This window comes from Sciurus vulgaris, assembly GCF_902686455.1.
Source record: "Sciurus vulgaris genome assembly, chromosome: 4".
Classification (NCBI taxonomy): Eukaryota; Metazoa; Chordata; class Mammalia; order Rodentia; family Sciuridae; genus Sciurus; species Sciurus vulgaris.
Genome location: NC_136464.1, coordinates 114,549,005 through 114,558,750, shown reverse-complemented (window position 1 = coordinate 114,558,750; position 9,746 = coordinate 114,549,005). Strand labels below are relative to the sequence as shown.

At 39.5% G+C, this 9,746-nt stretch overlaps 1 pseudogene across 1 annotated transcript; it reads left to right on the top strand.

Moving 5' to 3' along the window:
- The first annotated feature begins 7,200 nt into the window (after nt 1-7,200).
- Nucleotides 7,201-9,237, top strand: LOC306659309 (pleiotropic regulator 1-like; annotated as a pseudogene). Its single transcript has 2 exons — nt 7,201-8,649; nt 8,763-9,237. The product of its transcript is annotated as a pleiotropic regulator 1-like (transcript).
- The last annotated feature ends 509 nt before the right edge of the window (nt 9,238-9,746 follow it).

Genomic DNA, 9,746 nt, shown 5'->3' with positions numbered 1-9,746 from the left:
TTTCAAGGGAGGAATGGGACCTAGGTCTCTGTGGGAAAATGTGAGGACAAGAAGGGGCTCTAATCCTGGGAGCCAGGGCTCAGTGCAAGTAGCACAAACTGGCTATTTTAAAGCAGAACTCCCCCCACCCTCATCATTTCTTTTTTTTAATGTGAATTAATAAGGTTTAATATATATTGGGTAAACAAAAATTTAAAAAGGCTTCTTTATAATTATTCACATTTTTCCAGGTGATCAAATAAATAATAAAATTGATAAATTCTATAATATTATGATCTATATCCCTTGTTTCCATCATTTCTTTATTGGTAAAACATTTTAAACTATCTCTTTGAGCTCCTTTGAAATATACATTATTTATATTATTATTAACAAAAGTCATCGTGCTGTGCTATTTATCATCAGAGCTGTTTCCTCCTGGGCAACTGATTTTGTCCCTCTGAACCAATATCTTCCTTTTCCCCAGCCCCACTCAGTCCCACTTCTGGTTACCATATTCTCTCCTATGAGTTTGACTTTTGGAGATTCCACATATAAGTCTCTGCCAGCCATCTACCTCTTTAGGTATATACCCAAAGGGATCAGAATTAATATGCCAAAGAGTTATCTGCACTTCCTGTTCATTGCAACATTATTTCCAATATTCAACAAAGGAAAACAACCTAAATGTCCATCAGTGGTAGAAAGGATTTAAAAATGTGGTATATGTATACAGTGGGATACTATTTGGCTTAAAAAAGCAAAAAAAAACAGGAAATTCTGTCATTTGCAGCAACATGAGTGAGCCTGGAGGATATTATGTTCAGTGAAATAAAGCAGAATTTGATAGAGGAATATAAGTGCCTCCAAGATCTTTGGAAGGACTTGTAGATGGGCCTCTGAGAACAACTGCTCATGGCATCGCAGACCTGGCTTTCCAGAGGGTATGCCAAGGTCACAGAAGTGGAGAATCTGAAGTTGCCACTAGAACCATTGTTACTTACACACTGCTTTTGCTGTGGTCCAGGATTCTGAGGCAGCAGCATGTCTGGGCATCACTGTGTGGCCAGATATGCACCAACCCAAGGTGGATGGGCCAAGTGCCCACCTGTCCTGAAGGTCATGGTTAGTGCTGCCACAGAATAAAGCCAATGCCTCACAGCCAGGCTGACCGAAAGAAACATCACATGCTGCTGAGCTGTCTGTCTCATTTTACTGCACAATGAAAGATGGGCCCTGAATCACATTTGGAATCTTCTCAGCAAAGACGTCTAATAGACATGGATTTTAGTTTTCTTTGCTGTGCAGGGAGACACACCCCAGAAGCACCATATCCTTCATGGGATGATCATGATGAAAGAGACTAGAGGGAAAAGAGACTAGATGGAAAGAGACTAGAGGGAAAGGCTAAGAAGAGGTGTGGAGATGGTAGCATAGGGCTGGATGAAAGACTTTGGTTTCAGCAGAGCTACTGGTTCCACTTGGCAGATTTTCAGTGAACATGACATCCAGGGATTAGAGGTAAGTGAGGAGTGGTCTGTTCTCCCACAACCTTGCAAACCGAGATGTCATGCTTTACCAATGGCTTACCATGGCATAAGGTGGTCATCTTTTTTCTAGCTTCAATACTATTTTCCTAATCTCACCCTGCTTGATTGCTAAGCCAGTGGCAGGCCTTTTACATTTCATCCTAGCTGCACTTCATGTCCTGCACCAGCAGTTGTGTTACTAAAGACTGATGTATCAGCTTGGTTTTTCTCCCAGAGTGGATCCTGAGACAGGTTAAGTAATTTAGTTGGGAAGTGCAGGAAATGTGCAGATGAGAGGGAGGGATCGAGAGAGGACTGGGAAGGAAGCAAAAGAACCTATATAGTTTATCACAGTGAGCAACTTCAGCTTAAGCCCACAAGGCTTAAGCTTCTGAGAAATGGTAGGTACCCCTACGGACTGTCCCACTCAAGAGTTGAGGTTTTTGAACACCACCTCCCATCAATGGATGGTTGAGGGATGCCCCTGAGGGGTAATTTCTCAGACCCCCTGTAGGATGGCAAAATTGCCTTCCCCAGCTCTGGAGAAAGCTGTCAGCTGGCTGACACAAACTTCCATAGCTGACTAGATCAGGGGGGCAAACTATGGCCCATCGGTCAAATCCCACCCACTGCTGGGTACAAACTAAGAATGATTTTAATTTTTACAGTTGTTTAAAAAATAAAATGTGGAGGAGGAGCAAGATGGCAGATTAGTGTGAGACAGCATTTCTCTTAGCTCCACTACCCAGAACTCACATAGCAGGAATCCCATGTCTCCCTGCGGCTTAGAGTGACAAATCCTGAGACTGGAGAGTCAGTCGACCCTAGCCAAACCAAAGACTGTCTTATTAGGTATTAAAAAAACCTCTCCACCAGAGTTAATCAATCATCTGCCAAGAGCCCATCTAGGAGCTGTCTTGGGACTGCAACGTGGAGGAGTCTATGGAACTGGAAACCCAGATCTGTGAGTTTGCAGCTAGGTCTGCATGGGCCTGTCTGAGCCTAGCAAACCTGCGGAAAGTCAGAAACTTGAAGCATTTTGCCCTGGGGAACACAGGTCAGAGAAACTGGAGAGAGCTGGGCCCTCCCCAGCAACTTGAGCCCCGCAGCTTGTGGGGACTGCCAATGCCAGCTATACCAGGCTGGAAGGTTAGAAGACAGGGTATTTTGCTCTCGGGTCATCTAGCCCATCTAGGGTTCCCAGGGTCCCTGGGCTAGCACTTGCTGGGTCCCAGCATGAATGTGGTCCCCAACTCCCTAGTCCAGCATCCACCAGTCCCCACAACCCATCAGGTCTGGCATCAGTGTGGCACCCAAAGGGCCCTCTGACTCCCCAGTCTCCCAATCCCACTCTGGCCCCTACCCAGCCCATTGCTCCAAAGCTATGCCCACAGTGTAGCTGCCAGTCCATATCCCTGCATGCCAGGCCACTGCTTGGCTGCCAGACCCACCTAGTCCAGACCTCACCGACTGTCCTGCAGGGCCTGGTGTCTAGCAGGTCCACCTGGCATGGAACAGCTTGGCCTCCAGTGTGGCCGGGCCCCAACTTGACCCCCAGGCTGCTTAGCCACCAGACCTGCCTAGTTTAGCACACAGCCTTGCTTCTGGCCCCCAGGATCCAGCATCAGGCCCTGATCCACTTGTCCCCTGGATGTGGCCAGTTGCTTTGCCATCCTCCTGCAACCCAGTTTCTTGGGCCACCACTTCACTCCAGGCCTACAGTCTGGCCCACCCACATTAGTCTCCCAAGAAGGGAAATTAGGAAGTCTTAAACCCCAACCTTCAATATGGTGAGCAACACAATAAAAGGGAAGGACGCATAATCCATGGCCTATACACACAAGCTTATATCGTACCTCAAGAAAAAACGAAAACCAGATGGGCACAGTCAGTGAACACATACAGTCACTATTTTGTCCACCACAGTAGATATGATGCCTTGATTTCTTAACATTTAATCAAGATTTTTCTTTTGTTGTTGTTGTGGATTGTTTGTTGTGGCATTAGTTCTCTTTTGCTTTTTGATTTTGGGTTTCCGTATTGGATTTTTGTTTTATTTGACTGAGTACTGACCGATTCATAGACTCCTACACATACTCATATTTGTTTCTTTTCATTTCTCGCCTTCTTTTTCCTTTTCCTTCTTTATTTTGTTTTCTTTCTCTCATTTTTTAAAATTGTTGTAGTTTTTTTTTTTTTTCCCCTCAAAGGTGTTATTTTCCCATTCTCTGTATTTTGAGGGTTAGGGTTTATGATTACCTTATTTTTATGTTGTCTTGTATCATCTTTATCACTATCTCCACTGTCTCCCTCTCTTATTTCTCTAATTCTGACAACCAAATTCCATTCTCTCTCCTGCTTTATATTCTTCTATTTTTTGTCCCCTTTAAAACTAAAACATATCCTAAGTTACCGCTGCTTGTGCCCTATTCACCCTTTGAAATTGCAAACACTTTCTACCTCCTATCTTTTCTTTACACATTTTCAACTCTGTCCTTAACACTTCTTAGTACTAATTGAGGTATATAACAGCTACCCCTACCACAGATGTCACAGCAATAATTAATACAGCAGAAGGCATAGTCAACATTTATTGTTTGATTTTAAGCCAGGCATAATACGTGATTATGTACTGTTTTTCCTGATGGAAATTGCTGATCCCACTATCCCTATGTATCATACCAATTAACACTAGATATCAAATGGGAACTAAGGACTAGTGTACTGCTATATATTGTTTGCATACATTGTTGCTATCATTGGGCTCACCCCGTCCCATCTGTAAGTACTAGTGACAAAGAGGGACACTATAAACCCATAGGGTAGAAACTCTACAGCATTAGATCCATCCAGACAGATGGATAGACACAGAAACAATATGAAAAAGCAAGGAAACAAACCATCCCAAATAACCCAGACTACCTCAACAGAGTCCATTGACATCACAGTGGAGGAAATGTCAGAGATAGAATTCAGAAAGTTATGGTTAAACTGAGCTATGAGGTAAAAGATGACATAAGAAATGAAATTTGAGAGAAAATACAAGAAGTGGAAGATCGTTTCAACAAGGAGATGGAGATCCTGAAGAAGAATCAGTCAGAAATCCTCAAAATGAAGGAATTAGTAAACTAAATTAAAAATTCTATTGAAAGCATCACCAATAGACTAGACCACTTGGAAGACAAGTTTCAGGCAATGATGACAAAATATATAATCTAGAAAATAAAGTTGGCTGTAGGGAAAGGATATTAAGAGACCATGAACAGAACTTCCATGAAATATGGGATAACATGAAAAGAAAGACCAAATTTAAGATTTATTGGGATATGAAGGCTCAGAGATACAAATCAAAGGAATGCACATTATTTGCAATGAAATATCAGAACATTTCCCAAACCTTAAGAACAAAATGGAAAATCAAATATAGGAGGATTATAGTACCCCAAATATACAAAATTACAACAGACTCACACAAAGGCACATTATTATGAAAATGCCTAACATACAGAATAAGGATAGAATTTTCAAGACTGTCAGAGAAAAGCGACAGGTAACATTTAGAGGGAAACCAATCTGGAGCTCAGCTGATTTCTCAACCCAGACCCTCAAAGCTAGGAGGTCTTGGAATAATATATGCCAAGCTCCGAAATAAAATGGATGCTAGTCAAGAATACTATACCCAGCAAAATTTAGCTTCAGAATGGATGATGAAATAAATCTTTCACAATAAACAAAAGTTAAAAAGAATTTACTAGAAAACCTGCACGACAAAACATAATAAAATATTTCATGGAGAAGTGAAAAATAAAAGTGAAAACCAGCAAAGGGGGTGACTACACTAGAAGAATTATCAAAGGAGAAACTAACTCAAAAACAATAAATCAAAATGACAGGGAATAAAAATCGTAACTCAATAATAGCATTCAAAGTAAATGTCCTAAACTCATCAATGAAAAGATATAGACTGGCAGATTGGATTAAAAAACAAGATCCAACAATATACTGTCTCCAAGAGACTCACCTCAGAGGCAAAGGCATCCACAGACTGAAACTAAAAGGGTGGGGAAAATACAACGTAAATAATTCACATGGATCTCATAAACAAGCTGGGATTTCTCTCCTCATATCAGATAAAATGGACTTCAAGCCAAAGTTAATCAGAAGGGACCAAGAAGATCATTTCATACTGCTTAAGGGAATAATACATCAATAAAACATAACAATCAAAAATATTTATGCCCCAAATAGTGGAGCACCTATGTACATCAAATGAACCCATTTCAACTTCAAGAATCAGATAGACCATAACAAAATAATATTTGGTGACTTTAACATGCCTCTCTCATCACTAGATAGATCCTCCAAATGAAAACTAAAGAAGCTATATAATGTAGACCTAACAGGCATATGTAGAATATTTCATTCACAAAGAACTAAATACACTTTTTTCTCAGCAGTACATGGATCCTTCTCTAAAATAGACCATATCTTAGGCCACAAAGCAACTCTTAGCAAATATAAAATAACAAAGATAATTCTTTGCATTATATCAGATCATAATGAAATGAAATTAGAAATCAATGACAAAATAAAAACAATAAAATCTAACACCCGAAGACTAAATAATACACTATTGAATGATAAATGGATAGTAGAAGGAATCAGGAATGAAATTTAAAATAATACTTAAAGGTAAAAATTGCAACACAGCTCATTGGGACATTATGAAGGCAGTTCTAAGAGGAAAGTTCATCGCACTGAGTGCATTCTTTAAAAGAATAGGAAGTCACCAAATAACCTAACATTACATCTCAAAGCCCTAGAAAAAGTGAACAAATCACCAAAAGCAGTAGAAGACAGGAACTAATTAAAATCATGTCTGAAATCAATGAAATTGAAATAAACAAAAATACAAAAACCAGACAAAACAAAAAGTTGGATCTTGAAAAACTAAGTAAAACTGATAAACCCTTAGTCAGGCTAATGAAGAAAAAGAGAGAAAACTCAAATTACTAAAATTCATGATGAAAAAGGAAATACCATCTTGGGCACTATTGAAATACAGGTGATAATCAGAAACAATTTTGAAAATCTATACTCCAATAAAATAAAGAATCATGATGACATCTACAAATTTCTAGAAACATGCCCTACCCAAATTGAACCAGGAAGACATAGAAAATTTAAACAAATCAATTTCAAGCAATGCAATTATGCAATTGAAGACACCATCAAAAGCCTGCCCACAAAGAAAGGCCCAGAACCAGATGAATTCTCAGCTGAGTTCTACCAGAACTTCAAAGAAAAATCTTATACAAATACTCCTCAAATTATTCCATGAATTAGAAAAGGAAGGAACCTTTCCAAATTCATTCTATGAAGCTATTATCACCCTGACACCAAAACCAAAGACACATCAAGGAAAGAAAAACTTCAGACCAATATGAACACAAATGCAAAAATTCTTAATAAAATCTTGGCAAATCGCATACAAAAACATTAAAAAGATAGTGTACCATGATCAAGTGGGGTTCATTCCAGGGATGCAAGGTTGGTTCAACATATGGAAATCAATAAATTAATTCATCACATCAACAGACTTAAAGACCAGAATCACATGATTATCTCAATAGATGCAAAAAAAAAAAAAAAAAGCATTTGACAGAATTAAGCACCCCTTCATGTTCAAAAAAGTAGAAAAACTAGGGGCAGTAGGAACATTCTTCAACATTGTGAAAGATATGTATGCTAAGTCCAAGGCCAGCATCATTCTAAATGGAGAAAAATTGGAAGTATTCATTTTAAAAACTGGAACAACGGATTCCGGAAGAGGCTGCAGAGTTGTGGTGGTGGTTTCTGCATTGGAGATGTGATTCTTGGCTGCTGGAGGGGTGAGATACACGGAAGCATCATGGTCGAGGAAGTACAGAAACATTCTGTACACACACTTGTGTTCAGATATTGAAGAGAACCCATGACATATTTGTAGCTGATAATGGAAAACCTGTGCCTTTAGATGAAGAGAGTCCCAAACGAAAAATGGCAATCAAGCTCCATAAGAAGTACGGTCTTGTGTTGCATATGCTTACTTCGAAAGAAAATCTTTAAGAGAAAGGCCCTCAGAATGCAACGGATTCATATGGTCATAAACAATATCCTGCCAATCAAGGACAAGAAGTTGAGTATTTGGTTACAGGTACACATTCAAATCCACCAGGACTTGGATTTGCTTTGACAGCAGATACTAAGGTCCAAAGAATGCCCAGTGAATCAGTTGCACAGTCCTTGATAATGGCATTACCTTCCTCTCAGGCCAGGCTTGAGGCAAATCGTACTGCACCCGGTGGAAATGAATATCGACATCCTGGGGCTTCTGACTGTCACAACCTACAGTGATGAATTCAATGGTTATGGAGACTGGCAATACTAAGAACTCTGCACTGATGGCCAAAAAAGCAGGTACTGTACCAGAACCCCAGTGGCACCCACCATGGAAACTCTACAGTTGGCATCTTGGTTGGGTTCCCTGCATCGCTGTGGAACCTTGAAATCAGTGGTTTGTTACTGGATCTGCTGATAGAACTATAAAAATCTGGGACTTGGCCAGTGGCAAGTTAAAACTCTTGTTGACCGGGCATATTAGTACAACGTGGGATGTGATAGTAAGCACCAGGAGCCCATGCCTGTTTTCTTGTGGAGAAGACAAGTAAAATGCTGGGATCTTGAATATAATAAGGTTATAAGGCATTAGCATAGACATCTAAGTGCAGTGTATGGTTTGGATTTGCACCCAAAAACTGATGTGCTGGTAACCTGTAGTTGAGATTCAATTGCCGGGTTTGGGATGTGAGAACTAAAGCCAGTGTACACACATTATCTGAACTTACAAATACAGTTGCTACAGTGAGGGGTTGTGTTGCAGAACCACAAATTATTACTGGAAGCCATGGCACTACAATATGATTATGGGATCTGGTGGCTGGAAAGACAAGAGTGACATTAGCATATCATAAAAAATCAGTCAGGGCTGTGGTTTTACATCCTCCACATTACACATTTGCATCTGGTTCTACAGATCACATAGAACCAGTGAAAATTCCCTGATGGAAGTTTCATTCAAAATCTTTCTGGTCATAATGCAAACCAGAGCAATTAGACAAAAGAAAGAAATTAAAGGGTTATGAATAGGAAAAGAAGAGCTCCAACTATCCTTATTTGCTGGCATTTATCCTTATTTGCTTATTTGTTTATTTGTTGATTAATACATCAACAGTAAATTCTGATGGAGTGCCTGTATCTGGAGCTGACAATGGCACTATGCAACTTTGGGATTGGAGAACTTGCTACAATTTTCAGAGAGTTCATGCAGCTGTGCAGCCTGGGTCTTTGGACAGTGAATAAGGAATATTTGCTTGTGCTTTTGATCAGTCTGAAAGTCGATTATTAACAGCTGAAGCTGATATAACCATTAAAGTATACAGAGAGAATGATACGGCAACAGAAGAAATTCATCCAATCAGCTGGAAACCAGAAATTGTCAAGTGAAAGAGATTTTAATGTGGCATTGTCTTCATGGTGGCTTTTATTTTTAAGCTTTGGCATTGAGGAGGATGTTGGTCATTTTGTGTTCTGGCTGGCAGTATAAAATAGAAACTCACTTACTGGAATTATTGCTGCTTCATATTTTACAATAAACTGTCTCCTATGCCCCCTCCAAAAAATAAAAATAAAAAAACTGGAACAAGACAGGGATGCCCTCTTACACCACTTCTATTCAACATGGTCCTTGAAACCCTAGCCAGAGCAATTAGACAAAAGAAAGAAATTAAAGGGTTATGAATAGAAAAAGAAGAGCTCCAACTATCCTTATTTGCTGGCATTTATCCTTATTTGCTTATTTGTTTCTATATTTAGAACACTCAAAAACTCCAATAAAAAACTTCTCAAACTCATAAACAAATTCCACAAAGTAGCAGGGTATAAAATTAACACCCACAAATCATTTGCATTCCTATACACCAGTGATGAATCAGCTGAAAGAGAAATCAGGAAAACTATTCCATTCACAATTGCCCCAAAAAGAAAATCAAATACTTGGGAATCAATCTTGAAAGACCTCTATAATGAAAACTACCAGAGCACTAAAGAAAGAAATTGAAGAAGACCTTAGAAAATGGCAAGACCTCTCATGTTCTTGGACAGGCAGAATTGAAATCATCAAAATGGCCATACTACCAA